Source organism: Kryptolebias marmoratus, linkage group LG20 (assembly GCF_001649575.2).
Source record: "Kryptolebias marmoratus isolate JLee-2015 linkage group LG20, ASM164957v2, whole genome shotgun sequence".
NCBI classification, from domain to species: Eukaryota; Metazoa; Chordata; class Actinopteri; order Cyprinodontiformes; family Rivulidae; genus Kryptolebias; species Kryptolebias marmoratus.
Genome location: NC_051449.1, coordinates 27,131,519 through 27,141,013, shown reverse-complemented (window position 1 = coordinate 27,141,013; position 9,495 = coordinate 27,131,519). Strand labels below are relative to the sequence as shown.

At 42.5% G+C, this 9,495-nt stretch overlaps 1 long non-coding RNA gene across 1 annotated transcript; it reads right to left on the bottom strand.

The window, feature by feature from the left end:
• Positions 1 to 1,294: 1,294 nt before the first annotated feature.
• LOC112451293 lies at positions 1,295 to 1,925 on the bottom strand. The gene is made up of 3 exons (XR_003040088.2): positions 1,699 to 1,925; positions 1,535 to 1,600; positions 1,295 to 1,423 (listed from the first exon to the last, which is right to left on the bottom strand). It is a non-coding gene; the product is annotated as an uncharacterized LOC112451293 (long non-coding RNA).
• Between the last annotated feature and the right edge of the window lie 7,570 nt (positions 1,926 to 9,495).

The following is a 9,495-nucleotide window of genomic DNA, read 5'->3' as shown; positions in this document are numbered from 1 at the left end:
GGCGTCCGGCAGACCCGCCTGTGGTGCAGAGGCAACGGCGTCTGGCAGACCCGCCCGTGGTGCAGAGGCGACGGCGTCGGACAGACCTGCCGGTGAAGCTGAGGCGTCGTCGACCCCCTCTGAAGCGGCCTGGCGAGGGGCATAGGGCAGACAAGACCGCGGGAGCGGCACTGGAGGCAGACGAGACCGCGGGAGTGGCAATGGAGGCAGACGAGACTGCGGGAGCGGCACTGGGGGCTCTGCAGAGGGCGCCTGAAGCACTGGGAGCTCTGCAGGGGGCGATGGAGACACCGGGAGCGGAGCTGGTGGCATGGCTGGGAGCGGAGCTGGGAGCGGAGCTGGTGGCGTGGCTGGGATCGGAGCTGGTGGCGTGGCTGGGATCGGAGCTGGTGGCGTGGCTGAGAGCGGAGCTGGTGGCGTGGCTGAGAGCGGAGCTGGTGGCGTGGCTGAGAACGGAGCTGGTGGCGTGGCTGAGAGCGGACAGTCTTATGTATATTCAAATGATTGAATATACATAAGACCTTATTTTTTGACCCTTCAAAAACCATTCAAAACCAGTAGAACCCAGAGTTTTCATCTCTTTTATGAAAGGTTTAAAAAATGTGGAAATGTCTGGTCTCCTAACACCAAACCACAATGCTGTTAAAAACATATTTTTCTTCCTTATCTTTGGTGGGAGCTCATTTATGTGACAAAGCAAGGGCCAAATAGAAAAAGAAGATGATTTGAAGATTGGTACGCCATCCGTGTTAAAGGTAAGGCTAAAGACTGTTGGCAAGTTAAGCAAGTATAATTTTCCAAATTTCCTAAGCAATTTGGGCAATACATATGACAGTCGTATGTTCCATTTTTGAACAACTTTTTAAAAAGGTATTTTGAGGCAGGCAAAAGGCAGTCTTGTGGCAGAATCTTCGATCCAATAAATACTAAACTATAAGCGGCAGCTTTCTCAACAAACATAATTATCTATTGTATCATGAGAAGTGACAGTCTCTAGAGTTACAGACTGCAGCTTTACTTCCCCATGAACAGAGAAATGTTTATGCGGAAGTACTGTCTGTGTTGCTATTGAACAAATTTTAAAACTTTGCTCCATGGGCCCTTCAGTATCAACTACACAAATCCACATTTTGGCTCTAACACTCTGCTTGGAACAGTTGTCTTTCCCATTCTGCTACGGCCCGTGACCATTATTCATATCTCTAACAGATCCAAATAAGGATGACCCTCTTCTAGATAGAAGCCAAAATACAACACCAAAAGAAAGTGGAAATCACAATTAATACGACTGGAATTACTATTAGTAATGTCAGAAACCATTAATTGTCAAGAGTAAGTTGCATCCCTTAGACATGAAAGCTGATCTCACCGTGTTTTCAGAGTTGGAAGTACAGTTATTCTCGTCATCGTTACTATCACTGTTCTGCTGGAGAAAAGGCAAAAAAGACTTAATAGAATAAGGATAAACTAATATAATAATATATGACAATTGTTTTAAAAAACACAAAATACAAAAAGTGCAATGCAAGCCCACATTTGTGTCTGAATCTGTAGATTCCATCCTGTCATCATCACTGTCTGTGATGTCTTGCAAGGGCTCCTGTAAAAGGGAAACAAGACAAATTAGTGTTTTAAATAATTATAACAGCTTAAACAGTGAGTGAGATAAAAAATATTACATATATAGAGCAACCCCACATTGATGTCAGAATCTGTCGTTCCCATCATCTCAGCACTGTTCAGGTGGTCATCATGAAATGGCTCCTGTACAGGTAAACAAGAAAACTCATTATTAATCCAAATAAGTTTTTGTACTTCCTCAACAAAAACACACGCACAGAATGATGATAAATAAATAATGGAATCCTGACTCACTTCAACATCTAAATCTGGAGATCCCCTCCTGTCAGCGCTGTGGTCATCACCAAAGTTGACAAGGCTTGGCAGACAAGGATTCAGAACACGCAAAACACTACGAAGTTTTAAGGATTTTATTAGTGGCAGCACACTATCTGGATTACCTATAGCCTTGACTGGAGCTTCGGCGGGGCAGCAGGAGATCGTACAGACAGGTAAGCTGGTAGCACTTCCTGGCGTAAAGTCCTTTGTGAAGGGGGCAAGACAGTACTCAGAGTCCGGGGGCAGGCAAGGGTCGAGAACCAGGAGATCCGAGATCGGCAGACAAATCCAGAAGAGCAAAATCCAAAAAGCGAAGTCAAGAGAGGGAGAGCAGGGTCCGTTTCCAAAAGGCTGAGTCCGAGAGGGTTTCCGACAAGGAGCAGGCAGTGGTCGAGGGTCAAGGTGCAGGCGTGCACAGATGAGCGTAGAGGCTTGACCTTCGAAACATGGAACGTGGGATGGAATCTAACACCCCTGGGCAGCTGCAGGCTAACGGCCACCGGGTTGACCACCTTTGATATGGGGAAAGGTCCGATGAATCTTGGTGCCAGCTTACGGGACTGCACCTTGAGCGGAAGATCCCTTGTAGAAAGCCACACCCTTTGCCCCGGTTGGTAGTTGGGCTGCACCGATCTCCTCCGATTGGCTGCTCGGGAATACACCGCTGGGGTCTGGACCAAAGCTTTTCGGGCCCTGAACCACACCCTTCGGCATCTGTGGGCCGTCGCATAGGCAGATGGCACCCTGACCGCTCTCTCCTGAATAGAGAACACAGGTGGTTGATAGCCATAAACTGTGAAGAAGGGGGACAAACCTGTGGCCGAAGAGGGGAGCGAGTTGAGTGCGTGCTCTACCCAAGGAAGACAGCTGGACCACCTGGACGGGTCCTTTATGCAGAGTAGACGCAGTTTAGTCTCCACCTCCTGATTGGCCCTCTCCGTTTGACCATCCATCTGGGGATCAAAGCCAGAAGACAGGCTTACCGTGACCCCAAGTAGACTGCAGAACTCCTTCCAAAACTGGGACACGAATTGAGGTCCACGATCCGAGACGATGTCCCGAGGAATGCCATGAAGTCTAAAGACCTCCCTGGACAGAATATCGGCAAGCTCCTTGGCGGAGGGAAGCTTCTTAAGTGCCACTAGATGAGTCATCTTCGAGAATCTGTCCACTACAGTGAGAATCACAGTGTTACCCAATGAATCAGGAAGGCCGGTGATGAAATCCATAGCGATGTGGGACCATGGACGAGCAGGAATGGGCAACGGACGTAATAATGCTGCAGGACGACGACGGGACACCTTGGCTTGGGCACACTGTGGACAAGCGGAGACAAACTCTCGGACATCCTTGGCTAAGCTGGCCCACCAGAACTGAGACCTCACCACGGTTAATGTCTTGTTAATTCCAGGATGACAGAATAACTTTGAACCATGACAGAACGTGAGCACCTTACTTCTCAGACCCTGGGGAATGAAGAGGCGATTGGCTGGACATGAAGGTGGTGGGGGTTGAGTTCCATGAGCCCTCCGGATTTCTTGTTCCAGTTTAGTGACAGACAGCCGAACCAAACGGGGAAGAATGAACTCATCCTCCTTGGATCTGGGTTCCTCCCTGTCCCCCTCATGGAGTCGAGATAGGACGTCCGCCTTGACGTTCTTTTCTCCTGGTCTGTAAGTCAATGAAAATGAAAAACGTGAAAAAAACAGTGCCCACCTAGCTTGTCGGGAGTTGAGCCTCTTAGCCGATTTCAGGTACTCCAAGTTCTTATGATCCGTCCATATGATAAACGGTTCCCTGGCTCCCTCCAGCCAGTGACGCCACTCCTCCAGTGCCATCTTGACTGCCAACAATTCTCTTTCCCCCACATCGTAATTTCGTTCCGCGTTCGTGAGCCTTGTAGAGAAATAAGCACACGGGTGAGTCAGGTTATCAGAACCAACTTGGCTGAGAACGGCCCCAACAACAGTGTTAGAAGCATCCACCTCCACAATAAACTGTCTCTCGCAGTCAGGTGAATGGAGAATGGGAGCACTGGTAAATCGGGTTTTTAACAGTTCAAAGGCAGACTGGGCCTCTGGGCCCCAGATAAAGTGAGTCTTGGCTGATGTGAGTGCGTGAAGCGGCGCAGCGATTTGGCTGAAGTTTTGAATGAACTTCCGATAAAAATTGGCGAATCCCAGAAAACGTTGCAGGTCCTTTCTGTTCTTAGGAGATGGCCAGTCCTGGATGGATGGCAGAAACCTTAGATTTGTCCATGGATACCTGATCAGGGGAAATATTAAAGCCCAGAAAAGATGTTGATGCCTGATGAAATTCGCACTTTTCAGCTTTAACAAAAAGTTTGTTCTGTAACAATCGTAAAAGCACAGCTCTAACGTGTCTACGATGGGAAACTAAATCCTTGGAAAAAATCAGAATGTCGTCCAGATAAACGAAGACAAACTCATTGATCATGTCCCGTAACAAATCGTTTACCATGGACTGAAAAATTGCGGGAGCATTAGTCAGCCCAAAAGGCATGACCAAATACTCATAATGTCCTGCCGGGGTATTAAAGGCAGTCTTCCATTCGTCACCCTCCCTGATGCGAATTAGGTGGTAAGCGATGCGAAGGTCTAGTTTAGTGAATATCTTAGCCCCTTGAACTAGATCAAATGCTGAAGTCATTAATGGTAACGGATATTTGTTCTTTATTGTGATGCTATTAAGCCCCCTATAATCAATGCATGGTCTTAAGGACCCATCCTTTTTCCCCACAAAAAAGAACCCTGCCCCAGCTGGAGACACAGAGGGTCTAATAATGCCCATCTGTAAACTCTCCTTTATATATTTTGACATGGCCTCGTGTTTGGGGCGTGACAGTGAAAAGAGTTGTCCTCGTGGAGGCATGGACCCCGGAATGAGGTCGATAGGGCAGTCGTAAGGCCTGTGAGGTGGAAGTGATGTGGCCTTTAGTTTCTTAAACACCTCCTTGAGGTCCTGATACTCGGCCGGTACCTTGGACAAATCGGGGAATGCATCAGGCTTAGTCTCTTGGATTGTGGTAGTGTCAACAACCTCCAGGAGGCAGGAAGCAGCGCAATGGTCCGACCAGCCTGTGATTTCCTTCCTTACCCAGTTGATTTGGGGATTGTGTCTCCTTAACCACGTGGCTCCTAGAATTACAGGGAGATTGGGTGAATTAATAACAAAAAACCTCAGCTCTTCGTGATGATTTCCACCTACCGATAGTCGAACAAAGTCAGTTTCCTGGTTCTCCTGATTCAGGACGTGTCCATCCAAAGCGGTAATGCAATGTTCATCCTTGGATGGAGAGACCTTCATCCCCATGGACAGGGCTAGATTCTGATCAATAAATTCTGTGTCGGCGCCTGAGTCAATAAAGACACGAGTAGCAAACTTATGACCATTAACAGAAATCTCAGCCGGAATAACTAACAGAGAGGAGATTCTTGAGTGCTTAACCGGACTCAGTAGGACTCTCCTAGATCCTACTGAGCCTGGCCTTTTAACGGACAGTCTCTGGCAACTTGCTCCTTACCTCCACAGTAAAAACACAAATTGTTAATCCTGCAACGATTTTTTTCCTTCACCGACAACTTAGTCCTTCCTAGTTGCATGGGTTCCTCAGGCGGAATATTATTACTGTGATCACTTGTGTTAGGTACATTATTAGAACTCACCCTCCAGTTGTAAGGTTTGAATGTCGGCCTGCCTTGTCTCTCCAGCCTGCGTTCAGTCAATATATATATATATATATATATATACATACAAGCCCACTTTCACACTATATAGATATATATATAAATATATATATAGACAGTGCAAACCCACACTGATGTCAGAATCTGTAGATCCCCTCCTGTCTGGACTGTCCATGTGGTCACCATCTAATGGCTCCTGAAAATGTGAACAAGAAGACAAATACGTGTTTGTACTTCTTACAATCATACACACTGAATGCAAACCTCTTAATATTTGAATGTAAACACACATTAGCAGTTGACTCTCTAAAGTTGCTCCAAAGCAACTCCTGCTTTGGAGCAACTTGTCCAAAGCAGAAGTTGCTTTGTTTCAGCAACTTCTGCTGAAACAAAGAATACCGATTAGAGATTCAATTTACTATTCAATAAAAATCCAAATGTAAAAGACAATGATATGAGTGCTGTACATTTTCACATCCATCTTCAATGTTATTGTCAGTGCTGGTTTGATAAAAATCCTTTCCAGATGCATGAAAGAATAACAAAATTAATAGCAGCATAATATACTGCATGTATGAGAGAGAGAGATAGAGAAAATACTCTCACCTCTGGTGGATTGAAAACAGTGAATTCTTCAGTCACGTCTGATTCCAAACTGCAATGGGAATGAAATTTTATTTTTCATGTATGATTTACCTTGTACCTACAGATGCCTGCTTTCTATAGTATGCAATAAATTAGCCCAGTTTATGTTCCATAAGATTTAGCTTTTAAGCTCTAACAAGGTCTAAGTGCAAGTGCAGTATTTAGGAACCTTTCTTAAAAAATTCATTTGTCAAAGGTTTTATAAATCTCACCTTGTGTTTGAGAGGTTCTGCTTTCTGTGTAAATCAATTTAGTCCTGTGTTCAACTGCCTAAATATTGTACTTTAAAGATTCAAGATGTTTAATTTAACCCTTCTGTTATGTTGCGGGTCAAATTGACCCATTTCAAAGTTTAAAAATCGTTTTGAAATAGTTGGAATTATTTTCTTTGCATGAAAACATTTCTACTTGTCTCAATTGGTGCACTCTACATATTAACTGAAAATATATTCATTTTACACATTTGCAACGCACCCGCCTCTACATATTGTTAAGATGCTGTTCGGGTCAATTAGACCCGGCAGTAAAATTGAAGGTTAAAAAAGATTTAAAAAATTCTAATTCTATATGTTTACTTGCAGCTGTGAACCATATTTCCCACACACACAGACACCACACGCATACATGCACACAAGCCCACTTTCACACTATTCTCTTTACTTCTCTAGGAAACTGCAAGAAAACAGGTGTTCATACAATTTTTGACATGAACATTTTCTGTTCCCCCGCCTCTCGCACAGTGACTTCTGGGGATAGGCACCAGCTCCCTGTGACCCGGAATGGAGAAGCAGGTAAAGAAAATAGATGGATGGACATTTTATGTTCCCGTGGGCAAACTCCACCCACACTGAGTGGACACTCAGCAGAAGTGGTGGAAAAATAAATACTCTCTGCATGAGTAATTTATCTTGATTTTAATCAGCGGGACAATTTGACCCTGAACAGTATATGGGCCTCAAGTTCAATTATAAAGATCACCCATTGAAAAAAAAAATTTTGGTTTTTGTATCTAGGTTCTTTTCAGAGGACATAAAAATGTAAATTGCATATTTTATGTCCAAATTAGTAAATTAGTAAATTGTCGTCATTGATGCTTTATTTGGGAGAAATAAAAAAAATTTGTTGCAAATATTTATTGAAATGGCTAGTAGGCTACTGGATTTAATAACCTGGTACAAAAATGGTTTGGAGGAATTTTTGGGTTTCTGACACTATTGCATGATTAAACACTCCCCGGGTCTAATCGACCCACAAACATTGCTGTACCTCAGAAACGAACATAAGAGGAGGGTTAAAGGAAAATGAGGGGAAATTTCACGTTAGCCATTAACATTAGCAAGCTTCAGCCTTGTAAGTAAGGCCATGTAATTGGGAAGTCCGAGAGCTTTATATTGTTAAATTACATAGATATTTTTGCATAAATATTGTTCTAACATACAAAAAGATTAAACGTGATGTGACATAAATAAATTGTAAGGATATGTACTTAGATGCAATCATTAGCATTAGCACAAGCAGATCTGCGGATGCCGTTATCCTCTCTTCTTCTCCAACGCCAACTTGTTGTGCGGGGTACAGGTACCGTCTCATTTCGCAAGTAATTTTTATAAGTCCTGCTTCTCTTTCTTGAAGGCTCCATTAGAATTTTTTCGGTTCTCCCATAAGAAATCAAAACAGTTAATTCAAGTGAAAATGTGTTTGTTATGAGTTCTGCGGTTAACCAATGTAATATAATCAATACCGCATCCAATGGTATTTAGCTTATACTTATCTGCATACAATTAATCTGTGATTGGATGAGCTGAAATGAACATCCAATCACGTTTCATTTTACTGAGCTCCCATATTCCTCATTACAAGTTTTTAAATCTCGCGCACGTTTACGCGAGACCAAGTGCAAAAGCTTCAGGCTGGAGCTTTTTTGTGCTAGCAGAACCGAAGAGAAAACATGTATGTTTTAATTCGGTGGGTTAAAGAAAATAAGGTCAGTGTGGGCAGTGACACATTTGTGAAAAACAAAAAAATGCTTTTTGACTTGAAGAGGATCGGCTGGGTGGAACATGGGGTGATTGGGAAGAAACCACCGAAGGATGGTTGGAAAGCCTTTCCGGCTCAGATTCTCAAAGTAAATGGTAAGAACATATTTTTAGTAATGTGTCCTTTTTATCACTAAACATTAAATGAATTAAATATTTCAGTTTTCTTGATTCGTATTCAATACTTGTACTGTTCTTTTGCTTTTATGTATACATATAGTAGAAAATCTCCAGGTCATTCGGGACGCTGAGAAACTCTGGATAGAAAACAAAAAACTGTCTACAAAATTCAAAGGTATATATATATATATATATATATATATATATATATATTAAACAGTTTTATGGTCACAGATCACTGTTAACATACTGAGTGGTTAGTTCCCTCAGCTCTAAGTAGAGACGACTCATAAAGTTAACGCTAGCTTAGCTGAAACAGCAAGCTCGTGCTTCTGTTGAGCGACAGTTAACTCAACAACAGCGCAAGGTCGTTTTTTTTCTCAAAGGGGACCGGGGGGAGCTTCAAGTAAGGAGGGGTGGGGCGAGTCAGGCAAGTTGAAATCTGCCTGACTTCACAAATGAAATGAACCAATCACAGCGCACTTCTGAGTCGCGTGTGCGAGTTGTGTGTCAATGGTTGCCAGATTGGTTCACTAAGAACTTTTTGGTTCTGTAGAATTATTATTAATATTTTTTAACTACTTTTAAAGGTATACCTTAACATTTTCTGTTTTCTAATCAGGCAAATCAGCCTCAGGCTACCAATAATTCAGAAGACGACTCCGACGCAGAGACAATCTGTGGTCATTCAGATCATGTAAGATGCAGACAACATACACAAATATACAAACTTATTTGTATACGCCATATATGTTATACATATATATATATATATATATATATATAGATAGATAGATAGATAGATAGATAGATAGATAGATAGATAGATAGATAGATAGATAGATAGATAGATAACTGTGAATTTGTTTAGTTTTTGACAAAAAATAGGATATAGTTTTTATATTATAGTTCATATTTGTATTTGTAAACTTTATTTGTAATAAAAAAAATTGAGTGTGTGTGTGTGTGTGTGTATACATACAATTCTTATGGTGACATTAAGGGTTTATTTCCAATAAGCATCAATGTTCATCAGTAAAGCCTCAATCCTTCATTATGCATATATATATATATATATATATATATAT